The sequence below is a fragment of the Loxodonta africana genome, chromosome 15, assembly GCF_030014295.1.
Source record: "Loxodonta africana isolate mLoxAfr1 chromosome 15, mLoxAfr1.hap2, whole genome shotgun sequence".
Lineage (NCBI taxonomy): Eukaryota > Metazoa > Chordata > Mammalia > Proboscidea > Elephantidae > Loxodonta > Loxodonta africana.
This window is the reverse complement of record NC_087356.1, coordinates 80,758,134-80,780,101: the sequence shown is the minus strand read 5'-3', so window position 1 is coordinate 80,780,101 and position 21,968 is coordinate 80,758,134. Positions and strand designations below refer to the sequence as shown.

Genomic DNA, 21,968 nt, shown 5'->3' with positions numbered 1-21,968 from the left:
AAAACAATGCCGTCAAGTCGATTCCGACTCATAGCGACCCTAGAGGACAGAGTAGAACTGCCCCACAGAATTTCCAAGGAGCGCCTAGCAGATTCAAACTGCCAACCGTTTGGTTTGCAGCCATAGCCACCAGGGTTTGAAAAAAAAAAAAAGGGGGTTAAAGCACTTGATAATTAGACCCTGAGACAGCAACTACAAGCTAGGATGGCATACCATGAAGGTTCTTATCAGAACGGGCAGAGGGGGTGATAAGTTCTCCTGCAGAAAACTCACCAGAGGCCACCCTGTCGCTAAGAGCTCAAAGAGGTAGCCCCAGACCCGCAGATTCCATGAAGTGACCCGCCCTATTGGAGATCCAGCCTTCAAAATGGTCTCCCATTCTCATCAAATTTTTCCCTGCTTAGGTTAGGGTCTACCTTATTAGTAGGAACGGTCCTTGGGTGGGGCGATTTGCACTTGACTACTAACCCAAAGGTCGGTGGTTTGAACTCACTGAGTGGTGCCACAGAAGAAAGGTCTGGTGATCTGCTTCCATAAAGATTACAACCAAAACCCAAAAACCCTGCGGGGCGCATTCTACTCTGGAGCACGTGGGGTCATCATGAGTCAGAATCGACTTGACTTCAACAGGTTTGGGGTTTTTTTTTTGTTCGTTTATCAGTAGGAGAAGCATGACCTGAGATAGCCAAAATCCCTTCTATCCCCCAAAAGACCTCCCCAGGAGGCAAGCAGCAGAGAAATGGCCAGCACTCACCAGTCAGCAGCCTTAGCAGAGGCACCATCAGCTCTCGGATGTGGACAGCAGGGTGTGGGCACTGACAGGGGCAGATGTGAAGGCAGACCTGTGAGCCCCGAGCTGGAAGGCAGCACCCCAGGTTCCAGCCTCTGCTGCCCTAACAAGCCTGGGACTTTGGCCACACCCTGGCTCACCCTCCCTGTCCTCCTCCTCCTGGCCCCTTTCCTTTCCCTCAGCAAGACTCTGGCTCCCTGAACTAGGCTAAAACCTCCATCTTGAGAACTGAATTTCTGAGCAGCATTTAGCCCCCTGAATAGCCAGAGATGTCAAGAGCAGAACTCTCACCTCCCACCCACTCTTCTGGAGGCAATAAAAACAAGAAGCTAAGGCAGGGGGAGGGGCAGGGGTAGGTGGGGATGGGGGGATGAGCTCAGAGAAGGTCCATGCGTAATCACACAGGCATGCAACTGTGATTGTATATACAGTAACACACATACAGAAAAGTGCATATATGTTGGATTGCTTTAATTTAGCATTTACTACGTGACAGGTAAGTAACATTATTAGCCTCATTTTATAAATGAGGAAATGGAGGTTCAGACAGCCTAAGCTGTATGTTCAAGGTCACAAAGCTAGTATGTAATGGAGAGGGATATGAACCCAGGCACTCTGTCTCCAAACTGCCTAAATCCTATGTTTTATCCCTTTTTTTTTTTTTAATTAATTTTTATTAAGCTTCAAGTGAACATTTACCATTCCAATCAGTCTGTCACATGTAGGTTTACATACATCTTACTCCCTTCTCCCACCTGCTCTCCCCCTATTGAGTGTTTTATCCCTTTTAAAGGCATCTGCCATGGTGGAGGTGGGGAGGAGGTGGCTGGGGAGCCAAGGTGCATGAAAACTTTCCCTCCCTACTCCATGGGAGAAGTTGCCCTTCCTCCGCCTCTTCCCCGCTGCTCCGGCAGAGCAGGGCCAGAGCCCTTGGTGGGGGAGCTGACCAGTCCGATGCAAGCTCCTCCAGGCAGGGCCCTCACCCAGCTTTAAGACCTCAGCGTCCCTTTCTGGCTCCCTGCCCTCTACCTCTCTGCCCTGCCAGCTACACCCTAAAGAGCACTGACAGTCCATGAACAGAAGCACCCCCATATGTCCCCATCCCAAGTTTCAGGATCCTGTTTCTTCCCAATTAATGCCCTCGCTTTAACTTCAGACACTTCTCAAGGTTGGCAGTTGAGCTGGTGTAATTCAGCCACTCTTACAATAATAAGACTCTGGGTTTGACTTTTGGCAATATCAGCTCTGTTACTACAAGAAATAACACTTTCGTTCAAAACACAAGTAGAAACTTTGAGGTCGATTATGCCCTTAGTACATCTCTTTCTTTCACCAGTTTGTCTAGCAAAAGTAGGACCAACCAACCAGGTTCCTTATACTTCTCATTATGACGGAATTGTAAAAATGTATCATATATGCAATCACCAGAGCCTTGCCTTTCACAAATACCTGATCTATTGGTGGTGACATTTTGCATATTTGAATTGCTACCTCATGCCATGGATTCTCTCTTTTCTACTGGAAGCAGAGTCATCAACATCTTTAGGACTAACCAGACTTGAAAACCAATTTAGAAAACTCATCCTTACAATTTTGTTCCTCTAGAGCCACTCTCAGTACCAAATGTCTTTGGCCGGGTTCTCTAGAGAAGCAAAACCAATAAAGCATATAAATATATATTAAATATATATACATTATATATATATACCAAAAACAAACAAACAAACAATGAGTCAATTCCAACTCATGGTGACCCTATAGGACAGAGTAGAACTGCCCCATAGGGTTCCCAAGGATCACTTGGTAGATCTGAACCACCAACCTTTTGGTTACCAGCTGTAGCTCTTAACCACTATGCCAGTAGGGTTTCCAAATACACATAGAGAGAGATTTATGTCAAGGAAACAGCTTACGTGATTGTAGAGGTTGGAATGTCCCAAGTCCATGGATCAGGATAGAGGCATCTCCTGATTCACATAGCTTCAGGGGCTGGCGAACCCAAGATCAGCAGATCAGAGAACAAGGCTCTTGTTCACAAGCTGTGAAGATCGATGAATCCCTAGATGGGCAGGCAAGACCACAAGGCTTCTCCTGATTCACACAGCTGCAGGGGCTGGCGAACCCAAGGTCGGCAGATTAGACAGCAGGGCACTTGCTCACGGGCTGTGAAGATTGGTGAATTCCAAGATCGGCAGGTTAAGTTGCTATCTCAAGTCCCAAGAACCAGAAGTCAGATGAACAGAAGGCAGCTGCAGGATCTAGTGAGGCAAAAGCCAGAAAGTCCACTTATATTCAGATGCAGGCCACATACCCAAGAATACTCCTTTTCAACTGATTGGCTACTCACAACAGATCCCATCATGGTGGTGATCACATATAAACCCTGAGAATCCTGGCCCAGCCAAGGTGACACACAATCCTAACCATCACAGTGGGGGAGCCAGCCAGTCCGATGCAGGCTTTCCCAGCTCCTCAGCCAGTGCCTTCACCTGACTTTAAGACCTCAGCATCCCTTTCTGGCTCCCTGTCCTCTACCTCTCTACCCTCCCAGCCACATCCTCAAGAGCATTGACAGCCAGAAGCAGAAGCACCCAGCTGGGTGGGGGGGAGGGGGAGGGGGGAGGGGGAGGGGGAGGGGGAGGGGGAGGGGGAGGGGGGAGGGGGAGGGGGAGGGGGGAGGGGGAGGGGGAGGGGGGAGGGGGAGGGGGGAGGGGGAGGGGGAGGGGAGGGGGGAGGGGGAGGGGGAGCCAGAAAACCAAACCTGTTGCCCTCGAGCCAATCCCAAATCATAGCAACCCTATAGGATCCGGTAGAACTGCCCCATAGGGTTTCCAAGGCTGTAATCTTTACTAGGTGCCCTGGTGGTGCAGTAGTTAAGAGCTTGGCTACTAACCAAAAGGTTGGCAGTTCCAAGCCACCAGTCACTCCTTGGAAACCCTAGGGGCAATTCTACTCTCATTGGCAACTGTTTTTTTTTTTTAAATCTGTACAGAAGCAGATTGCCTTATCTTTCTCCCATGGAGCACCTAGTGGGTTCGAACTCCTGGCCTTTCATTTGGCAGCCTAGTGCTTAACTACTGCATTACCAGGACTCCTTAGAGGAGGGTAAGGCCTAGTCTAATTCTGGGGTTCCCCACCTGCCTGGCCATACCCACCCATCCCACCCACTGCATCTGTACTTTTAAAATCACCTTAGCGTGTCTCCCATGCCAGAGAATGCAGCCAGAGGGAGAGAAGATTTGGGCCACTGACATGGGCAGCATGGGGGTGGGGGGACACCCACTGCTAGCACGAGGGAGGGGGCAGACAGGCTGATGCACAACCCGGAACCTGGAACATGGGCATGTGGGCAGGGCTGAGGGCAGGCTCCAGGAGCGAGCCCAGAGTTTTAGGTCAAACCTGGAAATGGGTTCCTCTGGACGCTGTCTGTGGGCCAGTGGATGTAGAATCTGGAACCAGAGTGGATGTGTGAACCTGGAGGGGGTGGATCTGACACCTGTAGCCACCCAAGAGCCCAGTCATTCCCAGGGCCAAAGCCGCATGTCCAAGAATCCAGGACACTCAGTTAGTCCTAATCCCATCCTTTCTTTCCTAGGAGCCAAGACTCCTCCTGTGATTCAAAGCAGAGAACAAAGCAAGGAGGGAAGGAAGGGAGCCCCAGAGTCCCCTGTCCCAGCCCCACCCCCACCCATCCCTCTCTGGCTGCTGTGATTTGCCTTCTCTTTGGCTGTCCCTGGTCTCTGGACAGGCACTGCCCATCTGCACACTGCTGCTGAAATGGCCTTTCCAAAACACACCTCTAGTCATGCTTGCCCTCTGCATGACACCGTTTCCTGCTTCCTCAAGCCCACAAAATGTTATTGAAGTTCTGCGGAATACAAGGCCCCTTCAGCCCTATCGCTCCCCAACACAACCCATCTTCCAGTCATCTCAAACTCCTTGCCATTCTCTAAACTTCTGTCATCTCTCCCTCCTCTGGGCCTCTGCACACCCTGTTCCTTGGTCTGTCTCCCGCGAGGCTCTAAGCTCCTTGAGACCATCTGCATCTCTGTAACCCTAGCACTTGGTACAAAGGAGCAGAGGTTTTCTGAGTAATGGCTTGATGGAGTGAATGGATGGATGAATGTGGGAAAGGATAAGTGAAAACTCCTAGGAGTTCGTGGTATTTTCCCCCTTGTAACAATGAAGAAAGATTCGGAGGTCACATAGAATCAGTACCACATCCCATCACCCTTGACTGCCCCACAAGAGCCCTGGAAAACCTAAGGCAAAATAAAGGACGGAGTAACAACCCGGGATGGGCTCAAGGCAGCACACGGCTAGAGTAGTGAGTGGTCAGGAAGAAGAGATGGAGGAAGAAGATTGTGGAAGGTCAGCACCTGTAGATAAAGCTCCGGGTAAAGGAAAGGGGTTCAGACTAGGGAGGCTTCCGCCAGAAGTCAGAGGAGTGGACCTGGGGTTCCAGGAGGAAAGAACAGTCTTCCTTCAGGAATCAGAAGGAGACTAAAGAAGATCCTGGGGCCAGAGTGAAGACAGTACACTGGGACAGGTGTCACTAGCCCATGCTGGCTGTGGTGACTGTGTGAGTCCTTAAACAGAGGGAACCCTTCCTCAACCCCACACCCTCAGCAAAGAAAAAAAATAAATAATCATGCGTCAAATTCTCAGGAAGAGAAACACGTGGACAAGCAGGCTAGGCATTTGGCCTGTGAAGTCCTCAGCTTCTTAGCCATAGGTGGTAACAACAGTGAGGAAATCTGGGGTCCTCAGAAGATATGGCTTGGATAGCCCTATTCCTCCTATTCTTCACCTCCCACCCTCTTTTCTGAGTCCTCCTCATCCTTTGAAAGCCAGCTCCCCATCCTAGTCCTTCCAGAAGCCTTCTCTAAGGCTTTGATTTTCCTTACTCATTTCCCTGTGAATGGCAAGAGCTCTTCACCAGGCCCTTGACTTCCCCAGTCTTATTCCGGACATGAAAGACCATCTCCCTGAGTCCCGTGGTGACTCATGCGGAGAGCAATGGGTCAGATCTTCCATCATCAGCCACCTGCCCCAGGCCTCGCCTCAGCCCTATCTGCACCTGCTCAGGGTTCAGAGCTCCAGGGTCTGGCAGGAGACAGCTGTGGTATGGCTAGTAGCCTGCTTTATTAAGGAGGGTAAGTAAGTCAGCTGTTGCCCTGCTTCAGCAGAGAGGACCCAGGATGACTGCACACCCTGCAGTGCACCAACCGGCCTTGCAGCAATCAAGTCAACCCAAGCAAAGTGGCTCATGGGCACACCTTGTCTGTGGGAAGTACACACCATGGTGAACACAGAGAAAGGCAAGTCACCTGGCTCAGGACACTGACTTAGTGCCTCTGTGCCCCCAGAGTCAGGAAAACATGGACCCAGGTTAACTACGAGGCCATGGGCAATACCGTGTCCTTGTGCATGCTCGCTGTAAACGTCTAGCCCTGCAGGTACGCTGTGTGTCCCTCTGTTAGACCCTGAGGAATCTGCCTACCAGTGCCCCACCCAGGAGCTTCTTCACCATCACCCCCAGCCCAGATCTGAGGGCACAAACGACAGAAGTAACAGATAAGAAGAGGCCAGAGGAAAGCAGCTAAGAAGCTTTGAGTTGGCCAGTCTCACCTCCCCTCCCATCATCCCCTTCTCCTGCTCAGCCAGCACCAGTCCAGCAATGGGGCAACAGGAGGAACAGGAGAGGGGCCGCACAGGAAAGAGACCGACGATCCAGCACAGACAGCCCCAGCAGGGCCACCCACTCTTCCACCCCTGGCAGCACAAGCCCCATCACCAGGCGCTAATTAAATCCCCCTAATGGTGAGGAAATAAGGATGCAGGAGCCGGCTCCACCATGGCCTCCGCAGCCCACCGCCCTCGCCTCTCCATTGGACTTATCGCTCGTCACAGGATGTTTACAATAATTTTTAATTTGTGCAATTATTAATCACTTTTCTATCTGCCTCATTTGCATAATAATTAGTCATCTCACTGTTTGGCACGCCTGTGAATGACAGTGTTTTAAATTGAATTAAGATTTTAATATTCTATTTTCCTGCTTTCTTCCCCCTCCACACGCTAATCAAAGTCAGATTTGGCAGGCAGAGGGAGGGTGGGGAGGAGGCTGGCGGGCGCTGGACTTGGCAAGCTCCGCGCTCCTGAGGGCTGTGCCGGGAGGTGGGCACGGCTGGAGAAGACAACAGCAACCACCTTCCCCCAGAACCCGCCACTGGGACGGGGGGCTAACCCAGCCATCAGCCAACTGAGAGGTGGTAACGAGGTGAGGAATGGCCAAAGGCAACAGGGAGGGAGGGGTGACGTGGCTCAGTGGCACAGAGATCAAGAGCAGTGCTTTCACTTCTTCCCCTAAATAGGCTGCTTTTTGCAAGAGAAAGTTGGAAAGCACATTACAGGCTGGTAATTCCTCCCTGGTTACTCATCTAGGTTAACTTTGATGGCTCAGAGTCCCCCAGGTAGAGAAGCAGGCTGGAGCGGTCTAAAACCCATTGCCAACCTTTGGATGTACTGAACTGGATTCCCCTTCCCTCTCTCTGGAACCACCATCTTCCAAATCCCAGCAGACCTTGTGCCCAGGCTTGTGCTCCACCGATGTATTAGGGACAGTTGGATTTCCACTAACATGGGCAACAGGCAGGCCTCACTACCTATATATCAGAGGACAGCTGTGGTTCTCTCTCTCTTACCCTCAAGCCCCTCTTCTCACCACCCAGGAATTCAGCTACTGCCTGAGAGGGGCGGCTCCATTCCAGCCTCCCCACTGCTATTGTGGCATTGCCTTGCATGTTGCCATGGCAATCCCTGTGGCATCCCTGGATACCCATTGCTGCTCCAGAATTCCCTGCTCAGGCAGGGCAGCTCTCTCAGCAGTTGGCTCAGAGTACCGCCCCTTTCTGAGGACAAAGAGCTAGGGTATGATGGTCAGCAGGTGTCTACAAAGCCAGGTACTGGCCTCTCCCTTAAGGTGAGGAGGGAGAGAAGATGAAAGAGGGGGGCTGGTGCAAGCAGCCACAGAGCAGGCCATCACAGCCCTGGGGAGGGCCAAACTCAATTCAGCAACCAAAGTCATCCCCAGGCCAAAGCAGGGGGAAAGACCCCATCTTGGTACAGAAATTCCTTCCTCTGCTGAGGAGCAGGGTCTGCCAAGTGTGCATTCAGGGCTAAGGGAGAGAAAGTCCTCTATATGAAGAAGAAGGAAATGAGGTCTCGCTACCAGAGTAAGGAGGAGGGAAAGCTAGAAGTTTCTCTTTCACAGGTCTGCACAGCTGCTCCCCATTCCCCACTCACAGATCAGTCAGCAAGGTCATGCAGAGAAGGTGCCAGATACTCTTTGCGTTCCCTCCAGCACAGGTGTCCCTGATCTGACCCAGGAACCTCCTTCCTATACATCCAACTGCTGGTCCACCTTGGGAAGCAGCAGCCGCAGGAGCAGGAGTGCCAGGAACCCACTGGCCCAGTCTTTGCCTGAAGGGGCAGGAAAAAGGATTGTAAGGATTCAGGAAAGGCCCAGTCTAATCCAGAAATGATGAGGAGCTTTTGAGAAACTGGGCCCCAGGGCTTCCTGCTGTGTCCCCAGCAGAGACTAGAGGGAGCACATGGCCTTGTTCTCAAGCCACTAAACCGGGCCCCATGGTACCATCATCCCTCAGGGGACCCCAGCCCTGTACTACAACCAACTTCACCTTACCGGGAGTTATGTGCTCCTGGCCCTCTTCCTCCCCAGCGGCGGCGTGGCAAAGGGAGCTCTCAGAGCTCTCTCAGGCAGGCAGACCAGCACACATAGCTAGGGCTGCAGCAGCCTCTGCTGGCCGTCTTCACCTCTGATGCCTCACCTAGGGATGCAAAGAAGGCCAGCAGACCCTCAGCTCTATGGTGACCACGATTTCCAGTTTGCCTGGGAAGATCCTGGTTTACACCTGTTGTAATTATTATTAATAGCAGCCTGCCTCCCTTCCCCCGCCTGCATTCTCAGAAGTGTCCCTGTTTGGATGAGAAATTCAAGGTCTCTCTAATCACAGCCAAATTCAGGTCCCAGAGAGCCCCGGGAGCACAACGGACAGCAACCTGCTCTGGCCCAAAACCACAGCCAGCAAACAGGAGGAAATTCAGAGTCCCCTGCCCTAGGCCAGAGCAGAGATATGTTGATAGTCCTGCTTGGCGAGAAAGAAAGCAGATCCTGGGGAGAAATGCTCAGCACAAGGGCAGAAAGAAGGTAGGAGGAGAGCAAACGCAGCAAAAGGGTAGGAAGCACGATTGGAGGAAGATGCTATCTCCACATGTGTCCAGCAGATGGCAACACAGAGCAGTCAGCATCCCCGGTCCCCAAGAAGCAGGGCAGCCTCATCTGCTGGTCACGTTGTATATATAGCTCCAGGTATGGCCTCTGCCCTCAGCAAAGCCTACCTAGACTGCAAAACCTCTCTCCCCTTTACCCTACTCTTCGTTCTCCCTTCCCAGGTGACTCCCTAGCCTGACTTACAAAGTCAATAATTTAAGAAACTTCACAAGCCCACCCCCTCCACACCACCACCACCTAAGAGACAAAGAGAAGCCTGAGCATTCAAACCCAGGGTAGCAGGACTCCTGATTCCTTCCTGTGTGGTGTTACCTGGCTAATGCAAGTTCCCTCGGGAGCCCCCCTTTTCTCCATCCATTGGGGTTGAGAATTCCTGAGTACAGAGGTATGATAGGGCCATATTGTTTTTGTGCAATGGGAGTGGGGTCACAGGAATGGGGATCTCTATACACCCTGTCATGCAGAAAAGTTCGCGCAAATGTGTAAGGCACAAGTCACTTCACCTACAGCAAGAGTCAACAGCTCTGGCCTCTGGGGGACCAGGACAGCAGCAGCACCCCCACTCCACAGAGCCATCCCCACATCACACAGCCTTGTGACATGAGTGGGGAAAGAGAACCCCGGGCTGGTTCTGATAGGTTTTCCTGCACTGCCTTCCACTAGTACCTCCTCCCTGCCTGTGAGGCATGTGGGTAGGCCCTGCTGGAGACCGGAAGTCACATCCTGCACTTGCAGGAGCTGGTCATCTGGCTGGTCGACCCTTGGGCCTCAGTCCCATATCTCCTCCCACCACTTTCCCTTCAGCCTAATGCCAAGATTCTTCCCAGGCACATGGCTGGGGCCAAACTGGGATTTTATTCTCCTTTTCCCCAGTCAGGACAGGGTTATATTGAAAAGGAAAATTAAGGATCACAAAATTCTTGAGCTTTCAAAAGTGCCCTGTTTACACTTGCACATCGTTTGTAAAATAGATACTGAATTCTGGAAATTCACACTCACTTAGTTCTTACCCGCAACGGAACCTTGACCTAACATTTAGATGCATTCAGTGTTTACTGAGCGTCCTCTACAGACCCGGCTTCACGCTGCATGCTGGAGACTATGGTCTCTGCCCTTCCTAAGCAATAAGTGTGGCGGGGGGAGAAAAACACATCACAGTTCACTGTAGTGTACAGAGAGTTACGCTAGAACTCAGGTGTGTACAAGTATTGCGAGACAGAGCCAAAGAGGAAGGATTTAATTCTGCTGGTAGAGAGGGAGCAGGGAAGCATCCACAAAGGAAATGACATTTGTACCGCGCCCTGAAGGATGACTTAGGTTTTGCCAGTGGGAGGAAGAAGAGGGCTGAAACATCAGCTTGGGAAAAGCACGGAGGCCTGAAACCATTTGACCAGGGGAAGTGAGAAGTTCAGATAGTGCAGGGAAGGGGCTGATCACCCTGGTCATGAGAGGCCTTGCCAGAATGCTGAGGAGACTGGGCTGCATCCTGAAGACAAGGGCTTCATCCTGAATTTCCTTCCTCCATGAGCCAGCAGGACTCTCCTGTCCTCAATCTTCCCTGTCAATACCGGGATAATCATGCTTCGTCCATGGTGTTCCCAAAAAGCCACAGACTCCCCGTGGTGGGCCTGAGTTGGCTGGCAGAGCCACTGCAGTCATAAACATCTGACTGGAGAGTTAGTTCCATGTGCTAATTAAGCATTCATCTAATTGTTGCAGACATGACAATCAATTAGCCCAGGGGATTAGAGACCTCAGCTAAAGAGCTGTGGCGGGAGGGGGAAGGGGGGTAATTCTGAAGGCATTGAGCCCACTCTCGCCCAGAGTAGCCACTCCAAGACTCATTCATTCATTCATTTGTAGAAAGAGCATCGGTAGGCTTTGGCAGCGCTGGGGTCTTTAGCCCCAGTTTTCCCATCTACAAGATAGAAATTAGCATCCACATTGTGGTTCTTATGAGATTAGTGTATGGAGAGTCCCAGGCCCACAGTAGCAGTAGTAAATGGTAGCTATTAGGTCTGGAGTGCCAGGCCTTGGGCCAGGAGCTGGGAATTTGAAAATGAGTAAGAGACAGTTCCTGGCCACAGGTCCTCACAGCCCACAATGTAATGTGGTAAGTGTTGCGTACAAAGTGCTAAGCAAACTCACAGAAAGGCTGGATTGGCAAGCAGATCCTCCACTGGCAATAGCAGCAGGAGTTTCAATTCTGAGTTCGTAAGTAGAACTTGGCAGAGAGAGCCCTTCTAGACCCTGCCACATACCCTGAGGATCTGTCAACACCTCAGGTTGTTACTTGAGCAGTAGCTTTGTCTTTGTCAATACTTTCTTATTAATCCACACCAAAACACCTTCCAAACTGTGACTCGAAAGCTAAATTCTCTCCAGCATGAGACCAAGCTAATCTGATTCAGGCGAAAGAATGGCCTGTTATGGATTGAATTGTGTCTCCCAAAAATGAGTATCAATTTGGCTAGGCCATAATTCCCAGTATTGTGTGGTTATCCACCATTTTGGGATTCCACGTGATTTTTCTATGTGTTGGAAATCCTACCTCTATGATGTTAATGAGGCAGGATTAGAGGCAGTTATGTTAGTGAGGTAGGACTCAATCTACAAGATTAGGTTGTATCTTAAATCAATCTCTTTTGAGATATAAAAAAGAAGACAGCAGAGAGGCAAGGGGACCTCATACCACCAAGAAAGCTGTGCTGGGGTTCCTGAACTGAGAAGCTCCTAGACCAGAGGAAGATTGATGACAAGGACCTTTCCCCAGAACGAACAAGGGAAAGGACTTCGCCTAGAATTAGCACCCTGAATTTGAACTTCTAGCCGTCTAGACTGTGAGAGAAAAAAATTTCTTTTTGTTAAAGCCATCCACTTGTGGTATTTCTTTTTTAGCAGCACTAGATAACTGACACGGGGCCCAAATAGCCCCCATTCCAGCCTCCTCTTCTCCTGCACGAAGGAAACCAGGACAAGGCCCACCATCCCACCACCTTTCATTTAAGAAATGGTAGAAGAACAAGAAAGTGGGTTTTCTAAAGGCTAAAAGTAACTATTGCTCTTGCTGTTGCTGGGTGACATCAGGTCAATTTTCAACTTATAGCGACTCCTGTCACAGAGTGGAACTGCCCCATAGGGTTTTCTAGGCTGTAACTGTATTATTGCTGTTGTTACGTGCCATTGGGTCGGTGCCAACTCACAGTGACCCTATGCACAACAGAACAAAACACCACCCATTCCTGCGCCATCCTTACAATCATTGTTATGTTTGAGCCCATTGTTGCAGCCACTGTGTCAATCCACCTCGCTCAGGGTCTTCCTCTTTTTCTCTATAACTATAAAAAAAATACTGGGTTCAAAACACCAACTGCACAAGTAAGAGATGAGGGGTGACACGGGCTCACAGTGTGTGTAAAGGTGACATGGGGACTTCCGGCAACAGCAAGTACAATGGGAAAAGCTAATTCAGTCTTAAACGCATTGATTGAAATTTAATATCAAGACTGAGGGAGTGATAGATCCATTGTACTCTGATTACGGTCCAAATCAGTTGCTGTACTTTAAAAAGGACCACCACAAACTGGAGTGAGTTCAGAGAAGATAGTGCAGGTCTCAAAATCATGCATAAAAAGAATGGTGAAGGAACTGAAAAAAGAGTCAGATGGACCCAACAGCTTTCTTCTACTGCCAACATAGCTGTGACATTACTTCCTGATCACAGAAAGAAGTGCCACAATCAAGAGGGAAAAAATGTCTTACTGTCAGCCATTGAAGCAGAAACAACGATTGTTCCAACAGTCTCTGCTTCCAACCCCACACAGAGCGTGCCTGATGGTAGCAATTCAGGAATAGTTCTTCTAGTCTGTTCAGTTTGTCCCTGAGCTCTATTTATGACTCTGGGGACACACCTTGAGATCACCTTCTGAGGTTAACTAATAGATCCGCTTCCCTGGCCACCTCCCTCCCCACTAGTGTTCTTCATCCTTTCCCTCCCACCTCTTTGTCTTGTGTCAGTCTCTGGCATGGGTTGTCATGCTTGGCTCTGCTGCTGGACTGGGGGTGGAGGGGAGGGAAGACGCCCTCTATGTAAAGTGTCTATAGCACAATTAAACTCTCTCCATATGAAGATTAATTTCCCACCTTTTATTACTTAAAAGATGGTCTGCTTCCTTTCTTGTATAAGCTTAAATACAAAACTCTCCTATTACCTTCCCCAAGAAGGGAAGAAGGTAAGAAGACATAGAAAGCAAAATTCATGCCAACACATCTAAAATATTATCAGGTAGAAGAGGGGTAAATCTGTTTTTGAAAACCTCAAGATGGAAAACCAGACAAATTGCGAAGCCACAGGGAAGCACAACTGAAAATAGCTAGAGTTGCTCAGAAGTGGAATACATGCACCTCAGGAGGCAGTGACGGGGCAGAAGTGTTCACACATAGGTGGGAGCAGTGCTTCCAGAAATGGGATTTGCCAGGAGATGCCAGCACTGGAGTGGATATGAGGATTAGATCTCATTTAAGACCCTTTCCGACTTTGAATCTATGATTGATATAATCAGCACTGCATTTCCATGGGGCCCAAAGGGGACAGCAGTTGAAATAGTAAACTGATGGAAAATACTTTAAAATTAGTTCGTGTGGGGAAAGTGGGGTGAATAGAAGACCTTTAAGGTCTCTTCCAACTCTGAGGTTCCTATTTTGTGATTCCAGGTTCTGAGAGAGTGTCAGCTACTGGCAAATCTATACAGCTGACAAGATGCGGCTCAACCTTGTGTCTCAGGACAACACTTGGTGTGTGTGTGTGCACGCGGGCGTGCACGCAGGCATGCATCTGTGGTGGGTGGAGAGTGGAGATGAGGGTAGGAAAAGACAGATATCCCCTGAAGGGCCAGAGGATGGACACACACAAACACACATATACCACACACAACGGAGCTCTATAGTTGAGCTTGCAGCTGGCGCAGGGATCAAATCCCAAGAATCTTGAAGCCTGAGCACTTCTATAATCACTCCCTCCCTTAGCTGCCATCACAGCAGTCTCTGTTGTTAGGGACATAACTGTCTCCACTTTCTCTCCCAAAGCCACTGCAGTGCATTTCACATTCAAAATGGGAGGACCGCAGCACCCTAAGATGCCAAACCTCAGAACCAATGCCCATCTGCCAAAGCCCAGGGGCTGCCTCACGAGCGGGGGGACAGAGGACAGGGCTGAGCAGAGGACTATTGCCAGCCTGACCAGGAAGCCAGAGGCCCAAAATGGCACCCCCCTTCAGCCACCTCTGTGAGCTCTGTGACTGTGTGTGAGGGTCCTCTAGTCACCCCACTACCTGGCATCCCCCTTCTCATCCCCTCCCTGCTCCCAAAACTCCTGCTCTCTGCTTCTTCCCTCTAGCGCAGGGTTTGCAGACAGAGAAAGACACAGAATGCTTCCTGCCCTGAGTCCTACTCTTGCTCAGAACATGGGCAGATCTCAGTAGCTCCAAGGCAGGCTTCCCCTTAGAGTTCTCATTACCTGGGCTCAAACTGGCATATTTATCCACTCCTCACTACAACCCCAGCCTCTTGACACCGACCGTCAGTAAAATGGCCCTCTGGCAGCCCACTTTCTCCATCTTGCAGGACACCCACACATCTCCTCCTCCACTTTACACCTGTCAGTCAAAAAGTCCATTGTCTTTACCAGCCAAAAAGCTGCTGCTGTCTTGGATAACGACTCATACAGACCCCTTAGGACAGAGTAGAACTGCCCCATAGGGTTTCCAAAGAGCAGCTGGTGGATTCGAACTGCCCACCTTTTGGTTAACAGCTGAGGTCTTAACCACTACACCACCAGGGCTCCTCACCAGCCAAAGAGCTGCTTCTAAACTAGCAGCATCCCATTCTTTCTCAAGTCACACCTCCTTGCCCTAAACCTCAAATGCTGAGTCTGGAGCTCTCTGCCTGTGACCAACCACAATGTCACCGGCTCAGAGGGTCACCCTTCCTCCCTCTCCCAAAGGAACTAGAGGGGCTTCCACCAGGTCTCATGTGGTGTATCCACGCAGCTTTGGGAGAAAACCAGACTCTAACCGCCTAGTGCTCCCACAGACTCCTCCTTCCTTGGCCCCTTGGGAGACACAGGCACCACTGCAGCCGCACCGAGCGCTGGGGTAGGAGACGCTCCCACCCGGAAACCGGACCGTCTGACTGTGAGCCCACCACTGACCATCTTCACGGTAAGCCGCCACCCGGAGACCGGACCGTCTGACTGTGAGTCCACCACTGACCATCTTCCCGGTAAGCCGCCACCCGGAGACCGGACCGTCTGACTGTGAGTCCACCACTGACCATCTTCCCGGTAAGCCGCCACCCGGAGACCGGACCGTCTGACTGTGAGTCCACCACTGACCATCTTCACGGTAAGCCGCCACCCGGAGACCGGACCGTCTCACTGTGAGCCCACCACTGACCATCTTCACGGTAAGCCGCCACCTGGAGACCGGACCGTCTGACTGTGAGCCCACCACTGACCATCTTCACGGTAAGCCGCCACCCGGAGACCAGACCGTCTGACTGTGAGTCCACCACTGACCATCTTCCCGGTAAGCCGCCACCCGGAGACCGGACCGTCTGACTGTGAGTCCACCACTGACCATCTTCCCGGTAAGCCGCCACCCGGAGACCGGACCGTCTGACTGTGAGTCCACCACTGACCATCTTCCCGGTAAGCCGCCACCCGGAGACCGGACCGTCTGACTGTGAGTCCACCACTGACCATCTTCCCGGTAAGCCGCCACCCAGAGACCGGACCGTCTGACTGTGAGTCCACCACTGACCATCTTCACGGTAAGCCGCCACCCGGAGACCGGACCGTCTGACTGTGAGTCCACCACTGACCATCTTCCCGGTAAGCCGCCACCTGGAGACCGGACCGTCTGACTGTGAGTCCACCACTGACCATCTTCCCGGTAAGCCGCCACCTGGAGACCGGACCGTCTGACTGTGAGTCCACCACTGACCATCTTCCCGGTAAGCCGCCCCTCTCGGCACTATTTTCAAGGCAAAAAGAAACAAAAGATCTGCAATGTTCATTAAAATAGCTGCTTTTGACATGCCATATGCCCTTAAATGCAGAGAACCTTCTCCCCAGTTTTTACTGATCCAGCCTCAAATTGGGTCTACCAGCACCAGCACCCCACCTGTCCCATTAGTGGGGGTAATGAGTACTGGAAGGCTGCCATGGGTAAAAAAAAAAAAAAAAACGGGTAGACCTAGAAAAATCATTGGAATGGGCTAATCACTCCTCCTTCCTCTACTCTTGCAGGCAGAATACTCCACCCACTTGACTACTCTTCTTCCAACAGCACAGCCCTCAAATCCACTCAGCAAGAGATGCTGGCTCTACAAACACAGCTAGAGAGCAGAGAGGCTGGGGTTCAGGTAAGGTCAGAAGGAGGGAAGAGTGGAGTCAACAAAGACTGGGCTATGTGCCATGGATGCAGCAGACATGTTCTCAATATTGTAAGGGAAGTATCTACATGCCAGCCACTGTGCTAGATACCTTATTTCAGATCCTCTCAATAGCCCAGTGATTTTACACATTGTGGCTCAGAGAAGTTAGTTATCTTCCTAGGGTAGCACCTTCTGAATTTTTGATGACCTCTCTCACTTTGGGAGATGGACCCCCACTGACCTCCCGTACTCTGCCCCATTAACGAGGGCAAGAATGGCCCTCTGAACAAAGAGGTGAATGTGGCTTCCTTCCCACAATGGGGGAGTAGCAGCACAACGTTGCTTTGCAGAAGTTGGAAGGCCAGGAGATAGCCCCAGGAGATATTAAATACTGCCTGGAGCCCCTGCCCAAGGCCCCGCCCCAGATACAATCCCCAACCTGCTTCCACCAGTACTTCAAACCTCAATGGTTCTACAGAGAATGTTTCGAGCCCTGGAAAACGGAGCCTGTGACCTACTATGGGGAGGAGCCGTCCCATTCAGGTGAGACTTAGCCTAGAAGAGTACCAGGTAGTAGAGGACAGAGCAGTGGTGCTTTGCATTAAGCAGAATCTAAACCCTCTGTTTCCAACCCACCCCACTCCATCTAACCCAGGGACACTCCTGTTCCCCAGACAGATCCCATCGGTGGGAACCACCAACCCAGGGGAATGCAGAAAGAAGCAAGGGCCCTGGTTCTCTTTTTAAGAGCCCTTCAGCCAATATTTGGCTAAAAGGTCAGCCAGGACCCCTATGGGAGGGCACCAAACCAACCACCCCACCCAGCCTTCTCTCCTCCCTGCTTTGGTAGCAGGGGCGGATTATTCAAGCGTCTGTAGTGAACAATTTCACATTGGTTTCACATTCAAAGATGTGGTGAAACCTATGTGAAATTGTTCACTACAGATTAGTAAGTAAACACACGTAAACCCACGCTTACCTTGCTTACTGGGTAATCTTTCCCTGTCAGGGACTGTAAATTTGAAAAGAGGCTTTGATTCTGTAGGGCGGTGCTGTGGGGTTGGGAGAGAGACAGATGCCAGCCATACCTAGAAGCAGAATCTTTGACTTGGTGAAAAAAGTGTGAAATTGTTCACTACAGATGATCTGGTAAGTGAGGTAAGCACCGTGCTTACCTTGCCTATTGGATAACCCACCACCTGTTTGGCAGAACCAGCTGCCAGCCCTGCAGTCCAGGTTTTCAAAACTCAGGTGATCCAAAGGGGATGGGAGGCCACTCTCTGAGACTCCTCCTTAAAGACTCTTTAGTTCTGGTCTTGGGGAGACATCCCTTAATATTAGAGCAGTGGAAGAGGCAATGCTAATATATTGTATTTTTACATGCCTTCTACATTTGTTTGCCAACCGTACCCTCATGTGAAAAAAAACGCAACATGTAAAAAAAAAATTGGCATAGTGGCCCTTATGAAAATACCTCGGGTGGGTGGGGAGACACATTTAGCAAACAGACATACAAGGTGCTCATTATTTGCATAAAAGTACAGTATTTTGGGTCTGCTGTCCCCGTTATGGAAACCCTGGTGGCATAGTGGTTAAGGGGCACGGCTGCTAACCAAAAGGCTGGCAGTTTGAATCCACCAGGCGCTCCTTGAAAGCTCTATGGGGCAGTTCTACTCTGTCCTATAAGAGTCACTCTGAGCCAGAATCGACTCAAATGGCAACAGGTTTGGTTTGTTTTTTGCCCCCACTATACAAAAAGGTGGAAAAGGCCCAGAAAGAAGAAAAGGCTGAGTCGAGTTGAGATGAGCTGTGAAGGAGCCAAGATTCCCCGCCTTTCATGCCCTTCCCACATGGGGGGCACTCTGCACACTTTTTTTGCCTCCCTTAGGTGACCACAACATGACCACTACTCATCAGATTTCCTTCCAGAGGCCACCTCTTGGTCAGTCCAGGTTCCCAGGTCACATTCAGGGCAGGTAAGTAGCACCCATAGTGCGTCAGAGCTACAGGGAGTGTATCAGCCAGTATCGGGGTGATTTCCAAGCCCCAGTGTGGAGTCGAATCATCGCACCTGACCCAGACAAGAGCAGCAGAGGGATCCAGTGAGTAACCAGAACTGTCAGCAAACTGCAGTGGTGCAGTGGGGGAAGGGGCCAGAGGAAGGCCCTGTCTCTCAAGACAAAGGTAATTAATTCAGAACTCAGTCTTCTCTCCATTGCAGAGGCACAGCTGTAGAAGGCAACAGAGCAAAGGGCTCTTTTTCTTTAATAGAGTTTTGGATGTCCTTCTAGCTCTGCTTTACTTAGTCCTCTCATATGAGATTCAGGCAAGGACAAACTTCATGCTGTGCATAACTAGGGGCCAGCCCCTTCCCCTATGCATCCATGGGAGACACAAGCCCCAGCTGCAAGGCAAGAAGGAGAATTGCTAGGCTCATCCAGTGCTCATAAAAACTATGAAGAATCAGTCAATCCACTTCCCATCTTTGTCCTGCCTTCTCTCCTATTATACTTCTGTTAGGGCTCAGAATGGCCCTCTATATCCCTTTGACTCATCCCTAAACAGTTAGGAAGTCCAGCTCGAGCCCTAAGTCAGTAATATGCACTTCCCAACTGTTAGAGAAACTGCAGTCCTACTTCAAAGCAACAGATCAAAGGATAATTCCCTCCCTGAAGTGAACAGGCAACAAGAAGAGCCCTTCTCCCCACCACTAAACACACTTCCAAGTTCCTGTTCCCCAGGACCGTCTTCTCTAAGCTGTAGCCTCTACTTGTCTGGCAAGCTGTTTCTGAAATGCTCTCCATTGCCCTATTCCCTGGTTGCAGGTGCTCGGCCTCTCTGCTGAGTCTTAGCACGATAACTGGGGGATGTGAAAAGAAATGGGGATAAATTAAAATTTTATTTTTAGAAAAGCCATAAATTTTAATTTGAAATTACCTGAAAACACACTGTATTTTACGCAGACACACAAATGAAAGGGGGGAAAAAACATGCAGATGGCACTGTGCCCTGCTATTTGGCACACCTGGATTGGTTCACAGGTGTAGATCCCTACTTGTAGGACTGCTTTTACTCTGTGCAGCAAATGTATCCAGACTGTGCAGAAAGAAGCTGCCCCTGGTTGGCAGCCCACTGCTTATCACCATCAGGGGCAGACCCAGCTGAAGCAGGGGACATCCATCTTAGGTGGGGGCAGCAATGCCAAGTTTGATGGAGACACCGTGACCAGGGTAAGTGCTCAAGCTCTCTATCAAGAGGCAATCAGAATGAGGGTCCTAACTGCTTCCACATCCCAAGGTGGTGGGGAGATAGGGAGAGAAGGGAGTTTACCATGCCAAGTGTCCTTAGGAAACCCAGAAAGGTGGCTTTCCCTAACCTGTAGCTGTTCACACAGACTCTGACCTCTCCCTGCTCAGAGGTAATGTTAGAATGTATTTAACTATACGCTTGACACTTAAAATTGCTTAAGTCAGCAATTAAAATTATTATTTCCCCAGACATGAATTCCTCTCTTCCCAGACATCTTATCTACCTCTTCCTAAACCCCTGGTGAAAGCAGTCAAGGCTAAGGGCTCCTCTAGCACACTCAGCGTCTTCAAAGACAAGTTCCGAAATGAAACTACCAGCAAGCGATTCTTCCAGGACTGGGGCACTCAGGCCCGAGGATACTCTGGAGACACTCATTACAGAGGCTACAAGAAGCCCCTGGTAAGAACTCCTGCTGTGGGCAGGACACAGCCCCCAGACTCTCCCCTCCCCTCTCACCTTGCTACCAGGTGAGGATGGGTGGGGAGAACTGCAGGAGGGGAGCCTAATGTTTAAATCCTGGCTTTCTCAACTCAGAACATTTTGAGTAAATGTTTCCTCTCCTGCCAAAAGAAAAGGAAAATAAAGGAAACAGGCCCTGCATAATAAGCACTAGAGATGGCATGTTTACCTGTGTCGGGATGAAGCGTCACTGCTTGTAACCCCTTTGCCAACAGAGGGTGCTAAACATGATATGCCAACAGGAGAAGAGTTCACCTCCTTTTACAGCTGACGACTCTGTCCCCTCCCAATGCCATCTGAGGATCCAACTACCACCAGGACCTCCGACACGCCCTTGTTTTCTGAAAGGGTGAGGCTGTGTAAGGCCAAGGTCAACAGCACTAAGTCTGAACATTATATGCCAACAGGAGAAGAGTTCACTTCCTTTTATAGCTGACAGCTCTGTCCCCTCCCAATGGTGTGACTTCACAGGTGCCATCTGAGGACCCAACTACCACCAGGACCTCCGACACCAGGACCTCCGACACGCCCTTGTTTTCTGAAAGGGTGAGGCTGTGTAAGGCCAAGGTCAACAGCACCAAGTCTGAGGCACGCAGAATTTCTCTGCTGAGCCCAGGAAATCCCTCAGGTACAAAGGAGATACACTGAGTCATTCTGACACAGTAATGTAGTTTGCACATGGCAAAGAAAGCCAGTGCCAGAGGGGGAGGCCTGACTCAACTCCAGCCCTGCCCGATAATCCCTCTGCATATTTTTACAGGCCAGTCCAGCTGCCTAGAAGCCGACTCCAGAAGTATTTGTGCCAAGAAGACTCAAAAGCAGAAAATCAGGAGAAAGACATTGCCCAAATAGCCTATGAGGATATACACAGTTCAAGACACACATCTCTTAGCCAGCTCAAACTTGAAACTGAGGGGTCTCAAGATAGCTACCTAACAATCTAGACTCAGCTTTCTCCCTGGGATTTCCCGGCTACACCCTGCCCTAATGCAGCTCTCTCTGGCACTAACTGAGCAAGGGTAAGTGACGTCTTCAGAGAGGACTGACGCGCTGTATGTCCTAGAAGGTCAGTGTGTTCCAGGAGACCTGCGGGAAAGGAAGTCGGAGCATTTATCCCTACCAATGAAGCAATGGCAAAGCACCCAGGCTTCTGGAGTCAGTACCAGCCATGAATTACATTCTGTTTGAGCCAGAGTGTCTGCTCACTACTTCTTTTTAAAAAAAAAAAAAAATTATTCATATTTATTGAGATATAATTCACCTACCATAAAATTTACACTTTTTTTTCAAGTGTACAATTCAGTGGTTTTAAGGCTTCTTAAGTCTAACCTTGGGAGTGGACAAGAAGACATGGGAGGAGAAGAGCAAATCAACAAAATCAAACCCATTGCCGTGAAGTCGATTCTGACTCATGTCGACTCTACAGGACAGAGTAGAACTGCCCCATAGGGTTTCCAAGGAGCAGCTGGTGGATTCGAACTGCTGACCTTTTGGTTAGCAGCCAAGTTCCTAACCATTAATGCCACCAGGGCTCCCAGAGGGTCAGAATTTGATTTAAAAAAGAAAAAAAAAAGTCCTTGTAGAGAAAGGTTTCCAAACCCAAGGGAGATTCTGATCAAAATCTAAATCTGTCTTGAAAACTTTACCATATCAGAGGTA

At 50.1% G+C, this 21,968-nt stretch overlaps 1 long non-coding RNA gene across 1 annotated transcript in view; it reads right to left on the bottom strand.

The window, feature by feature from the left end:
• The window catches only part of LOC135227839 (uncharacterized), an 82,311-nt gene extending 64,856 nt beyond the window's left edge, over positions 1-17,455 (bottom strand). The window contains exons 1-2 of the long non-coding RNA XR_010318029.1: positions 8,099-17,455; positions 2,704-3,048 (exon numbers count right to left, since the gene is read on the bottom strand). This is a non-coding gene — a long non-coding RNA (uncharacterized LOC135227839). The remainder of the gene's footprint in view (positions 1-2,703; positions 3,049-8,098) is intronic.
• Between the last annotated feature and the right edge of the window lie 4,513 nt (positions 17,456-21,968).